General features: G+C 41.0%; 1 pseudogene; it reads left to right on the top strand.

The window, feature by feature from the left end:
• The first annotated feature begins 3,456 nt into the window (after nt 1-3,456).
• Nucleotides 3,457-13,056, top strand: LOC130138800 (pentatricopeptide repeat-containing protein At5g66631-like; annotated as a pseudogene).
• Nucleotides 13,057-14,430: the final 1,374 nt, after the last annotated feature.

Below are 14,430 nucleotides of genomic sequence, written 5' to 3'. Positions count from 1 at the left end.
ATCACGGTCGTTCATCGATCGCACGTGACCTAAGCCATCGGATGGCCGATTAAATCATGTTGATCCACTTGAAAAAGCTAAAGCCATCGTCTTCTTCCTCCAGTTCTACAGTTTGCGAAACCACCCCCCCCCCCCCCCCGAGCTCTTGAAAGCTCCATGGACCGACCTCGCCGCGAGTAAGCGCTGGTCTGACATTGCCTTGGCTGCGAGGATGACTTAGTCTCCAACCTTGAGAAACTCTGGCGAGGCTAGCCGCTATGACTCCTCTTGCACCGCGAGCTAATAGATCCGGCCAAGCAAAGGAACCAGCTCCATGGTGAGGATTTGGCTGTGAAAATGTAAGTAGCTCTCATTTAGGATCAATAAGAAACGTGTAACCATCTCTCTCTCTCTAATTGCTCGATATTGAGCTAGGGTTTCCTCCAGCCCTTGCAATTTTCCTTCAGCTATTTCTAACTCATTCCATAATGCCGAGAGTCGATTGAAAACCATAAAAATCGATAGATTTCCTTGCTTCAGCTCCGATGGGGCTTGGATTATTGAGAAAATCTTAGCCCTACCAAGTTTCCCATACATCTCTCGCATATTTTCCGAAAACTTTTGGGCATCTTTGGTCAGGGGACTCCGATGGCAACTTCCAGGGTGAGACAATTGTCGACCCACGTCCGAACGAGTTGGTTGCACTTCCTCCAGTGTTGTGCAAGCTGCTTGTCGGCCGGAACGGGGATGGTGCCGTTGATGAACCCTTCTTTGTCCTTTGTAATGAGTGCCTGCCGAAGCTCTTGGACCAGATGGAGTAGTTCTTCGGGCCCAAAAGTTGCTGCGAAATCAGGTAGAGCTCGGGTCTGTTGGCGGCGGTTATGTACAGAGGATCTCTCGGCTCTAGCCGGCCGTCGGAGGTACCTACAAAGGGAAGGAAACCAGGTCCGAAACCCTAGTAAGAGAAAACTCCCGGATCCGAGCCATTCTCGTTCGGGTAGGGCCAAACCGGTCTAGATCCCGAGTTGGGCTCAGTGGCAAATATTGGGCCCCCTCCTAGCCCGATAGTTGGCTCACTATTTTCAGTGTGGACTCTTTCCATATGGCCCATAGCATTCTAGATGGGTTGGACTTGAATGGAGATCCATTGAACATGTGGTCCCTAAAAAAATTGTCTTAGATTGGGTTGAAAAGGCCCACTGTTGGGCTAATTGGGCCCAGGGGCCCTTCATTGGTCTAGTTTTCGTCATCCAGAGTTGGTCAAAGATCCGAGGGTAAGTTTTCCAACCCTTGATTGTTGGAAAAATCTTCCAAATCTTCGAAGTTTGATTTCTTGGCATGATTTCTCTCTTTGTGAATGTGCTTTGACAAAAACATTCTCCAAGGGTTGCATGTGAAGAGGGAAAAGAAGAGGAAAGAAGAAGCTTTGCAGTTGGAGAGAGAAAAAAAGTAGTATGCAGAGGCTAGGTCGAAAAAGAGAGGCTCTGATACCATGTCAGAGAATTGGGTAGTAGAAAGCGATTAGGAATTGGAAAAATGTATACTGCTTTCGTATGTCGATACCGTACAATTGTAGCCCTATTTATAATATATTGGGTCACACTGATTAAAAAAAAGAAAATATACAGAACAAGGAAAATCAATTTCCTAATACACAATATTATAGTTTCCCATCAATGTACTAATCAACATTAATGAGAATCAGTATTCGAAAATCAGCATCAAGTACGATCAGTATCTGGATCGGGATCAATCAGGGTAACAGTATCTTCAACACAGTTGAGTGTAGCAGCTCCGAACTTGGCAACATAGGTGCAGTCGACTCAAGAGCCTGTCAAGTAAAAACTAGAGGAGGCTAACGCCAAGTATAAGCTTGCTGCGGACCGTCATTGTCGGAAGAAAGTGTTTGCTGCAGGCGATTGATGTGATGGTTTTCTTGCGAAAAGAGCAGTTTCCGGTGGGTTACTACGGTAAGTTGGAGCCGAAGAAGTACGGACCATACGAGATGAAGCAGCGGATTAATGATGACGAGTATGTTGTGGATCTTCTACGTTCGATGAGCATCTCTTCCACTTTTAATGTTGCCGATATTTATCAGTTTTATCCAAATGTTGAGCCATGGTACCCCATTTGCAATTGTTTTTAGGCCTCAAAATCTATTTAAAATTTCAACGCAAAAGCTAGACTGATAGATAAAGTCATGGTTTAAAAATTAAATATTCAAACACTTCTCCTCACACTTAGATAATAAATAATCGGGAGGCAAAGAAGGTAAAGGTGAGCATAGTCCGGGTGGGCGGTTCTCACCTTTGAACCGGGAACCGTCCACTAAGGACCGGTTCCGAAAAGTTGGAACTAGGAACTAGTCCCACCAAGCTTCACGCGACATCTAGCCGCAACGTTCCTATTCTCGACGACGCAAGTCCGACAACACCGGCGTTTGCTGCCTTCTCCCTTCCGACTATTCGGAGAGGAATTTCAAGCCAAAGTAAAGCAAAAAACAAAGAACTTCCCTGTTCTTTAATTGCGAAATCACTAAAAAGTCTTCGTTGGGCTCATATTGAAAGTGGATAAGCGAAATCCAAAGTAAAGCAAAAAACAAAGAAACAGTTCCATTCCCTGGACAGGCATTTCGACAGTCTATGCATGTTTTAAGACACTTTTCTATTTCAGGTCAATATTCTACATTATTTTAGCCCTACGTAATTTTTATGAACTTCTAGGCTGCTTAGAGTTATTTTCAGTTTTCCCATATCGCCTAGATTTCCCAAGTGTTATTTTGTTCCTTTTGGAGTATTGGACAGCTTTTGACGTAATTTCACAAAATACGGGTTGAGAGAGTTTTTTCTCTCAATTTTCACCTCTGAGCCTGTTCCACCTTCCTATGTGGGTGTTGCGGATTGATTTATTCGTGGCCTATCTATTATTCCTGCCGTGTCATTTTACAAAAAAGTTACTCTCATTTGATATGTCACGTGCTTTAGAAGCAAATGAGTTCGGCAATGATATCTATATAAGAAAGAACAATGAAAGAATCTTCAAATATAAATTTGCTCTGTGTCGTCATAATTTTCAATAAATAACTATGAAAATGCCTTATCAATGAAGGTTTGATCGTAATCATTCATTTTATAAATATCATATAAGAGATCTGGGTAAGACCCACCCAAGTGGAGGGCGGTCCGTGATTTTAGTGTGAACCTTTCGGCCTTCGTAAGCTCCTAACTGTTCTCTCGTTGTTTCCTGGTCAAGAGAAATCACCGTGGAATTCCTTTTTGTCACATTCTCATAGCCTTGTCGTGGGTCGTCTCTTTTCTTGCCTTTCCTACAGGGATGATTACATGTCTTGGTGAAAGTTCACGAAAATCGTTGCCCGCACCGAAGATGTTTGATGTTTTGCCTGACGACTGAGTCCTCTCGTTTTCGCTAATAATCTTCGTGATCTTTGAAGTCAGATAAATATGCATCTCGGCTCTTAACTGCGCTCGGTTCCTACTTTCTCCCTCTTCCTTGTTGTGGGTCTTGTGTTGCTGAGTGCGTCCTAGTCGAAACGTTTATCGGCACGGCAGGTGTTTGATGAATCCAATCAATTCATCCTTCCCTTATAACGTAATTTTTTCCAAACCCATCATGACATTCAGGAGCGAGTTGATATGTTATGTGTTTGACATTGGAATTTGTCCAAAGCCCGTGTTCCGCAAACATTTCTTTTCTGCTGGAACTGGCATCCTGTTCAAGACCTTAAACCAGCAGACTCGCTTATTTTCTCGTGACCCTTTCCCTAGCAAGGTCTCGCACTACCTCTATAGAGCCAGAATTATTGATTCCATAAGGCTTGTGCTTCGATCGAATTCCCAGAGTTTGCTTACCACCCACTTTTTTTTTTGGTCGAATGCTTACCACTCTCACGAATGACTGCCTTTTGTACTCTTTTGTAGTTGTTGGTGGCAAGTATCGGGAGAATCGACTAACCTGTTCGATGCACTCCAAACCAATTTTCCAGGATCGTACGTTAAATCACCAGAGAACGATGAACGAATCTACTTCACGTTGGTCCGAATACAATCACAAGGAAAGTATTCTCGTTCCACAGCATTAATACCGATTGTCTTCCCAGAGTAGATACGGAATCCTTATGTGTCGTTCTTTGATCAAGAGAGGAGAGAGAGAGAGAGAGTTCTTATTTTCTCTTGTTTTTTGTTCATCCTGAGAAAGTTATATTAACTTCCCTTAAGAAACTCCTCTCGTGCCTCTTCAAAAGGTGTCTCTCAGACACACTTATAATTAGAGTAAATGGTGCCCCTTGGACACACTCATCATGGGCAGACCGACGGAATATAACATCTCCCACTCGCACATGATGGACTTGATCATACTCTATCAAGAACATAAGGCATTCATCATTCATCCACTTTAGAAACAATTCATACTGGTAAGAAAGCCGTGTGACCAGTGAGTACACCTGCACTTGGGAGCTCTAATTATGCACCTGTTAGGGATAACATAATGGCTACAAGCCTAAAAAAGAAATAGACAATTGATGTCTCACAGTGCCCCAGACATATTTTGTTACATCAGTCCAAGTATACCTATCCTTTAAAGGCTATACTTGACTTTTCTCAAGAACACCATGTATTTACAATTATTTCTAAAAGCCATTGAAGGCGAAATAATTGGTCGATCGGTAAACACATGTGATAGATGTAAAACAACAATAATCTTCCTTTGCACTCATGTCTCTCTCCATTTCAGAACAACTGCTTTCCTAGACACGTCCCATAAAGCCATATCTATTCATGACCGCCGGTAATATGCTAAAGTAGCAACATTGATCTTTTACTTTGAGAACATAGTCAGAAGTAACATAGGACACAAAGTAATGTAAATTATAAATTACCTTAAGGACTCACACGATGAATAAATAGGGATAATTGTACTCATCTCCCTTATTGGTCAAATAAAGCACATGTAGTATGAATTACATGCTATAGTGGATTTCTCTTTCTATAAGAGCGTATGTCATTTATTAATCATATCCACTATACAGATCTTAGCCTAAACATAGTCACATGCTTTTTACGTACTCATGTTTAGCCCGAGTACTATATCAGCTCGCTTTCCACAGCGCCCAATTTAGTACTCGCATCCGGCTACCTTCAGGCATACATGATTGTGAGACTATCATGTTCGGTCTTATCACATACGAATAATAGACCTCATCTTGATTCCAATCAAGACGACATTAAATCGTTTTATGTACTAAACTGCTCTTCCAGCATTTATAGTACATATCGTCTCATCTCAACCCGCTTACTATAGCGTTTGAGATGATTGCTCGTGTGAGTGAGCCAATCATTGCCTTGTGACATACATTTCAACAATATATGTGTGTTTGTGCTAGTCTCATAATATTGTACTAATTAATAAAACATCAATTCATTAACAAACAAGTACAATACATATACACATATAATCCAATGATCCTCAACAATATTACATATCACATTCTACGTAACCCTAGAGACATCCTGTGGGTCAAGAACACGTCTCTAGGAACAGCCTTCGTGAATGGATCAGCAACCATCCTGTTGGTTGAAATATATTGCAGGACTACTTCCTTCTGCGCTATTATATCTCTGATGAAGTTATTCTTTATGTCAATGTGCTTCGTCTTACCATGGTACTTGGGATGTTTCACATAGGCAATGGCTGCTTGACTATTGTAATATACTATCACTAGTCTTGGGACATCAGTGACAGTGGTTAAATTTTCCAAGAAACGTTTTAGCCATACTGCTTCTTGTACTGCAGCAGAACGTGCAATAAATTTTGCCTCCATCGTAGATAAAGCTATGCATGTCTGTTTCTTGCTATTCCAAGAAATTGCACCATCATTAAGAAAGAACGCATATCCAAACGTCAATTTACGCTTATCTAGGTCTCCTTCCTAATCAACATCAAAGTATCCTAATAAGCGTAAATCACTCCCTTGATAGCAAAGTCGATAGTCCAAAGTGCCTTTCAAGTATCTCAGGATCCTCTTAAATTGCTTTCCAGTGTGCTTGACCAGGATTTGATTGATATCGGCTCACTAACCCCACAGCATGACATATGTCGGGTCGAGTACACATCATAGCATACATCAAACTTCCGACAGCACTGGCGTAAGGAACAATTACCATTTTTTTTTCTTCTGGAGTCTTAGGACACATCTTAGTACTCAGGCCTTCGCCTTGCATGACAGGGGTATCAATGGGATTACAGTGCTGCATATTAAAGCGTTCCAGAAAGTTCATAATATAAGACTCTTGTGACATAGCAATGAGTTTATTTGATCGATCTCTTTCAATCTTAACTCCCAATATATATGCAGCTTCTCCCATGTCCTTCATTTCAAAATTAGAGGACAACTATTCTTTTATGGTTATAACCAAACCCTTGTCATTCTCAGCTAACATGATATCATCCACATAAAGAGATAAAATCATAAATTTATCCTCGGACCGTTTGATATACACACAGTGGTCCTCTTCGATCATCGTGAACCCAAAAGAAGTTATGGCTTGATGAAAACGAAAATACCACTATCTAGATGATTGTTTAAGGCCATATATTGAGCGATGAAGTTTGCAAACTTTACGCTCTTTTCCTTCAGCAATGAAACCTATCGGTTGCTTCATATAAATTTCTTCATCTAGTTCTTCATTGAGAAATGCTGTCTTTACATCCATTTGATGTAATTTTAGGTCCAAATGTGCAACAATGGCTAGGATAAGGTGTATGGAGGCAAACCTTACAACTGGTGAAAAAGTTTCCTCATAGTCTATACCTTCTTGTTGAGTATTGCCTTTCGCCACAAGGCGAGCCTTATATTTTTCAATGGATCCATCCGCCCTTCGCTTAATCTTGAAAATCCATTTGTTTCCAATAGCCTTGCGATCGGGTGGCAGATCAACCAAGTCTCAAACGTGGTTTGTCCTCATAGACTCCATTTCGTCTTCCAAAGCTTTTCTCCATTCTTCCTTGTCAAGAGATGAGAAAGCCTCTTGAACTGTTTTAGGCTCTGTATCGTCTTGTAGAGCAATCATAAATGTTTCCCCTTCAATCTCAAATTGACGACGGGGAATACTTTTACGATTACTTTTACGCAACTGAATTTCTTGAGAATTCAGTTCACCAGGCGACGCTATACTCCCACTAGGTCTTGTATGTTGAGGTAAATCTGTATTTCCCTCAATAACATTAGTGGATGTGTTATCGGGATCTTCCATCTCATGTAATTGGAAGTCCTTATCGATCTCACCTCTACTAGGGAAATCGTTCTCCAAGAACGTGACATCTCGTGACTCCATTTCAGTCACACTTCCATCAGCTTGTTCACATATGAACACGTACCCTTTGGAGTTTTCAGAATATCTAATAAAGATACACTTCTTCCCTTTAGGGCCTGATTTGCCATATTTATGGGAAAAATCATGAACATATGCTGCACACCCCCAAGGTTGTAAATTACTTAAGTCTGGTTTCCTACCAGTCCATAATTCATAGGGGGTGGAAGCAACTGACTTAGAGGGCACACGATTAAGTATATAGGTAGCAGTCAATAACGCATCTCCCCAATATGAGACAGGTAGATTTGCCTGTGCCATCATAGACCTAACCATTTCCAATAGAATTCTATTCCTTCTTTCTGCAACCCTATTTTGTTGCGGAGTACTAGAAATAGTCAATTGTCTTACAATTCCCTTTTCATCACAAAGAGCCTTAAATTGCTCAGATAGATACTCACGTCCACGATCGGTTCTCAATGCATTTATTATTTTATTCAACTAATTCTCTACCAAAGCTATAAACCGTCTAAAGCAATCCAATGCTTTGGACTTATGGGAGATCGGAAAAACATAACCGAAAAGCATGAAGTCATCTATAAAAGTGATGAAATATGAGGCTCCATGCCTCGCCCTCACATTTAATGGACCACAAATGTCAGAATGTATGAGTTGCAATGGAAGTTCAGCTTTGGTTCCTTTACCAAATGGTTTTCTAGTTATTTTTCCCGCTAGACAATGTTCACATACGGGTAGTTCAACATTAGCAAGTGACCCCAAAAGGCCTTCTCTTGCTAATCGTTTCATTCTTTGTAACCCAATGTGATCCAGTCTAGCATGCCAAGTACTTGCATCAATCTCCATATTACTAGAAGATGCAATTAAAGAAAAACAACCATCAACATTAACTTTGTACACATCATAGTCAATGTCTAACACCATAAAACCATTCAATACATAACCAGAACCATAATAAATTGTTCCAAATAAAATGTCAACACAATTACCATGAAAATTAAATACATAATCTAAGCCAAGAAGAACAACTACAGAGACCAAGTTTCGCTGAATATCTGGAGCATAGAGGACATCATGTAAGAATAGGTTTCGACTACCACGAAAGGTTAATTTACATGTGTCGATATCCTTCACTTCAACTCTTGAGTTATTTCCAACATATATCCATCTTCTTCTAGGCTGTATCCGACGATACTCCACAAATGCTCCTCGGTCTCTAGCTACGTAGTCTGTTGCTCCTGAGTCTACAGTCCACATTGGATAAGATTCAGCAAGCATTACAGTGCTAGAAACAAAAGCATTACTTAAAGTAATGGAGTAATGTGGTACCTTTTTCGACTCAGTGCTTTCACGAGCGAAGTGGCCCAGTTTACCACAATTGTAGCACATCATCTTGGCCTTGTCCTTCTTCCCGCCACGCTTCTTGCGTCGGAAGGTCTTGGCTCTCTTGGGTGCCTGCTCAGTCTCTTTTCCTTTGTTATTGAATTTATGGTTCCTCTTGCTCTTAAAGCACGAAGCTTTGCTCAAACCTGATTCAGCAACATAAGCATAGGTAGAGGATTTTGCAGCCTCTAGGTGCTCATTTTCTAATTCCAAATGACGTGCAATATCGTCAAAAGTGACAATATTCTCATTGTGCGTCATATTGATTTTCATATGTTCCCAGCTGTCAGGAAGAGACCTTATAACAGCCTGAACTTGCTGTTCATCAGTTAAGGTATGATCTGCCGACTTCAGCTCACGTATCATGTTTAACATCTCCTGAAGATGCTGCCTCATCGTTAGATTTGAGCGCTTCCGGTATGTGTTAAATTTGATGGTGAGCCTCATCGACTTAGTGGCAGACGTACCCCCAAACTTATCTTTCAAGGCAACCCACATTGCTTGAGCTTTGTCATAACTTTCAAACTCACACATGAGATCATCTTGCATACAACTCAGCAACGTGATGCGAGCAACGCTATTTTTCTTTTTCCAAGCTTGATAAGTTTCGTGATCTCTTCTGTGTTGAGCAGAAGTTCCATGCTCAGGTTCATCCATGGTGTAGTTGAGGGTTTCCAAAACCTCTTGCTCCTCAAGGATATACTGAACTTTTCGGTACCAAATATCATAATTATCACCGTTCAGCTTCTCACCCTTGTTGAGGTCAGCCACAATGGTCTTGGATGCCGAAGCCATAATCAATTTCTATTACGCATTGATATAATAAACACAGAATCAATACTAGCACATTATCCACATAAACACACATTTTAATTTGCTGCAAAGACAAACTAAATTAATGATAATTCAACAAAAGATATCGAAACGAAAGTTCACTATGTTCCCAATCAGCTTCGACGTATAATTGTTCTACCATCATTAACTTATTTAATTTTCGCAAATTTTTAAGTTCTAGGTGAGAACTCCTTTGAATTCTACCAACCTACGAACTCCCACTAGAAAAGATGATTACATGACCTCACGTAATGATCACCAACTTACAAATAATTCATTACATCAAATACAATCAAATGCGAAAATCGAGACATAAAGATCTCCAGCCATTGTTTTAGTATGCTCAGAATTAGGAAATTGCAAGCACGTCAAACCATATACATGCTATCACCGAACCAAGCTCTACACAACATATATGTGGTCATTTTCACGTAGGCTAGCTATTGTATTTCCAAAAACATAGTGAAATACAGGTTAGAAGGAATAAACAAAGCAAATATACCCCTAAAATACGCCTATTTAGGATTCCGTACGCATTTTTATACCATTAAAAGCTTCAAAAAAAATAAAATAATTATTTTACAGTGTAGAGGACGTCGATACGAACACAACGAGACCAAGTGCGCGGCGCGTGTGGCGCACGCGCTTGCCCAATTCGGGCTTCTGAGCCGGTCGAACCAGTCCAACCAGTTCAATCGTTGACCGGTCCGACCGGTTGACCGGTGACCGGTCTGATCGATTGACCGTTGACTGGTCAACGGGTCGGGTCATCGGGTCGGGTCGGTAACTAGGTCGGGTCATTGGGTTGGGTCTCCCGAACGGGTTTGGTTTCCCGGACGGGTCGGGTAACCGGCCGGGTCCGTTCGCCTGTTGCCGGAGCGTCGATTCGCCGGCGATATGACATCATCAATGACGTCAGCATGTCGATTACCGACAGTATTGCTGACATCATCGATGACGTCATCAAGCGCCGGTTGGCCGACGCGCGCATGGTCCACACGCGCTAGCAGCGCCAATGCATTGGGCGTGTGGCTTCCACGCGCCGCGGCTTTTGGCCACGCGTGTGGGCGTGTCCGGCATCTTCCGGAGGCGTGGCACTCGCCATTTTGCTCGTCTCGATGAGTTCTTCAACTCTGTATAAAAATATCTCATTTTTACTGAATATTCGATATAGGGTCAAGCAGAATGGCGTTCATCCTCCAAACCCGTTCGTTGCGTCCGATTTCGTTTTCGACAATTCATGTTGCAATTTCCGAGCAATGAATATCCAAATGATATGACTTCTCTTGATCCCCATATCAAACAACAAGTGAAAAAATTCGATGGAAAAACAAGGCAGAGATCATAACCGAGGCTCTGATACCAATGTAGGTGGCGAGTGTCGGGAGAACCGACTAACCTGTTCGATGCACTCCAAACTAATTTTCCAGGATCGTACGTTGAATCACTAGCGAACGATGAATGAATCTACTTCACGTTGGTCCGAATACAATCACAAGGAAAGTATTCTCGTTCCACAGCGTTAATGCTAATTATCTTCTCAGAGTAGATACGGAATCCTTATGCGTCGTTCTTTGATCAAGAGAGGAGAGAGAGAGAGAGAGTTCTTATTTTCTCTTGTTTATTGTTCATCATGAGGAAGTTATCTTAACTTCTCTTAAGAAACTCCTCTCGTGCCTCTTCAAAAGGTGTCTCTCAGACACACTTATAATTAGAGTAAATGGTGCCTCTTGGACACATTCATCATGGGCGGACCAACGAAATATAACAGTAGTACTCACGTTCTCCGTTCTGCTCCTTCTGCTGATTGGACACTCTCATTTATGGACATTCTCAAATCAAATTTGAATTTTAGTCATACACAAAGTACCATTTACGCCCTGGCCAATTATGGCCAGATCCGGTCGAAGGGAGGAACTTGATGCTTTGGTTGATGCCATTAATGCGAGGAGCCTTAAAATTGTTTGGGTTAGCCATGTGAACCTTATGCAGTGGTATGCAGCAACTGGAGAGATTGACTCAGTTTTTTATATATGGGATAAGTATAGAGAGTTGGACAGACATGTGTGCACAGAATCGTATAACATTGTCATGTGCCTATATTCAGAAAAAGGTGAAGATTCCAGGGCTGTGGAGATTCTATAGGATGATTGTGGAAGGAGCAAACCCTAATTCTAGAACATATACAGATATTTTTGAGCGCCTTGTGAATTCTGGGAAGCTGGATGTGGTGCTGGAGGTTTTCAGCTTTCTACTATTGATGAGAATCAAGCGCACATCGAAATAGTTCTTGATTTTGGCAGAGGGTTTGAAGGTTTGATGAGGTGAAATTTTTTCTCAACAATATGCAAGCTGAAGGTATGCTGCCTGTTCCAGCTCTGCTTTGCTCACTGCAACATATGAAAGAGGCAGGATATATTAATGAGAATGATGAAATTCTTTCTGAAATGTTGCCAAATGAGACGATAAAAAGTGTGAAGTATTTTGTAGATGATACCGAAGACGATGATGATGATGCTGAGGCCGAGGCTGAGGAGGAGGATGACGTTGCTTGTGAGGTCAACAAGGTCAGATTGAAACCATGGCTAGATCCTAGAGCTTTGACAAATGTTTTGCAGAGTTGGAGCCCCAAGGATGTTTGGGAATTGGAGAATGCAAAGTTTGTGTGGACAACTTGCTTGGTTTGCAAAGTCTTTAGAAATTTCAAATCTCCAATGGCAGCTTGGAACTTTTTCTGCTGGGTTGCTTGCCGACGGGGGTTTACTCATCATGTTTACATGGTGCAGAGAATGATGACCCTTTTAGCCCGACATGGGAATGTCTAGTTAGTAAATCAGCTGATCGATAAAATCAGACAGAAGGGACTAAACGTTTCCTTCTGTACCATTGAATTGATTATCAACTTCTGTGGCATTTCAAAAGATCCTGATGCTGCTTTGAAGACTTTTTGTCACGATAAAACTCTCTGTGGTCTATTTCAAAGTTTAAGCTGATGGATTCATATTCATTGTTGTTATGAACATTGGCCAAGTGCAGTAGGAGCTCTTGTGCTCTTGAGGTGCTTGATGAAATGATTTTAAATGACATTTGCCCAGATATTCAAACGTTTTCTGGTTCAATGGATCACTTTGCAAAGCAAGGAGACAGCAAGAATGTCCAGAAGATCTTCGGAATGGTTAGGCAGAGCGGCACTGAGCCAAACACTTACATTTTTAAGGTTTTGATTCATGGTTATTGCAAGTGTGACCCAGCTGCTCTTGCTTGGAAGGTATTCGAGGACATGAGAAGCTCAAATCTACTTCCCGATTCTGCCACGAAAGAGTTGCTGGTGAAAAGTCTCGAGAAGGAAGGCAGGAGGAGGAAGAGAGGCTGCAATGGTAGAAGAAAATTGTGAGGACATAAATGATTCTCTTCGTCTTTCTTTACCTCAGCCAAAATCACTCAAGTTTATGAAGTCTCTGCAAATAGTTTTACGTCAAGCTGTGATCCAACATCAAATTGGGAGGACTCGTAAGCTACTGTTTTTCTAAGTTGCTTCTTCACAACTGTCTGAAAACTGTAATTGTTACTTCTGTTTGCCTCTGGACCAAGTTTAGTTTTGTCACACACTTAAGTCTGAAAACTGGTGAGGCAACCTCGACCAGGTCGACCTCGCCGGATTTGACGAGGGCGGCCATCGCCTGAGGTGGGCGACCTCCACCAGCAATTGCCAAGGCCTAGCGATGGCCGGTGGAGGGAATAAGGGAAAAAGGAAAAAAGAAAAAGAAAATGGAAAAAGGAAAAAAAATTTAGAAAATTAAAAAATTTGCAAAAGTTATCAACATCAGTGCCGGGCGTGCCATGTAAAACAGCCAGCGCTGATTAGATTATCACGTCAGCGATTAGCAAATCGTCAAAAAGCTTAGGAGTAAATTGGCAAATTATCAAAAGGTTTAAGACTAAATTGGCCAAATTAAAAAGTTTAAAACTGAATTGGCACAAGTGCAATAGGTTTAGGATTTTTTTGAAAATTTCCCTGAAAATTAACTATAGGAACATGAAAAGGTCATGGTTCTATGAATTAAACTCAATATATGATTAATGGGGGGCAGGGATGTTAGAATATTTAAATATTAAAAAAACGCCTTAATCTAACGGCTTAAGCTTCTTAAATAATATGGTATAGAATAGGATGTTCCGAGTTCAAATCTTTCATGGCCCCTATATGTCTCTCTCATTATGTATTTCTACACCTTAATCTTAGGCCAAAGCCTAGCTTACACGTGAGTGGAGATTTAGAATATTTAAAATGGTCTCAAAAAATTTTACAATAAGACTAGTTTTCTAAGTTTACATCCTTTTTCAAGTTTCATGACCTTGTTAGAATCTTACCTTGAATAGTTTGAAGTAAAAAATTCTATCATTGAATAGTTTTCCAACATGAACATGCATGGCCTGGGGAGTGGTTGATATATCGCCCATTATTTGTTAGGAAACCTTTCTTGCAGATGGAAATTTTGATTCCGAGATCGACGAACCCATCGATTTAATCATCTATTGAAATATGGGATGCAAAATTATGGTTAATCACCACATAAGGGTGAAGGTAACGCCATCTAAGTGCTTCACAAGATATGAAAAGACAACAAAAAGAAAATTTGATGTATCGATGCGCATCGCATTTTCATGCCCCCAGTTGCTTGTTGTGTTGTTACTCAGATGTATTAATATTCTGATTTAGAAGACATGTTTGGTTTGCTTGTGAGTTGCTGGACTTCCAATGGAAAGCAGTTCTCCTATAGTTTCTGAGCCTGCGCAATAAAACTTTACTTAACAAGAAAAAAAGAACAGAACATAGGAGCATGATACCCATATGCGATAACTACAAGTTGAATTACAATAAGAGGTT

This window comes from Syzygium oleosum, unplaced genomic scaffold (assembly GCF_021117445.2).
Source record: "Syzygium oleosum isolate NSW1041296 unplaced genomic scaffold, Sole_v2.1 Sole_v2.08, whole genome shotgun sequence".
In the NCBI taxonomy this organism is placed as follows: domain Eukaryota; kingdom Viridiplantae; phylum Streptophyta; class Magnoliopsida; order Myrtales; family Myrtaceae; genus Syzygium; species Syzygium oleosum.
Note: the sequence above shows the minus strand (reverse complement) of the source record. Positions and strands in the feature narration are given on the sequence as shown.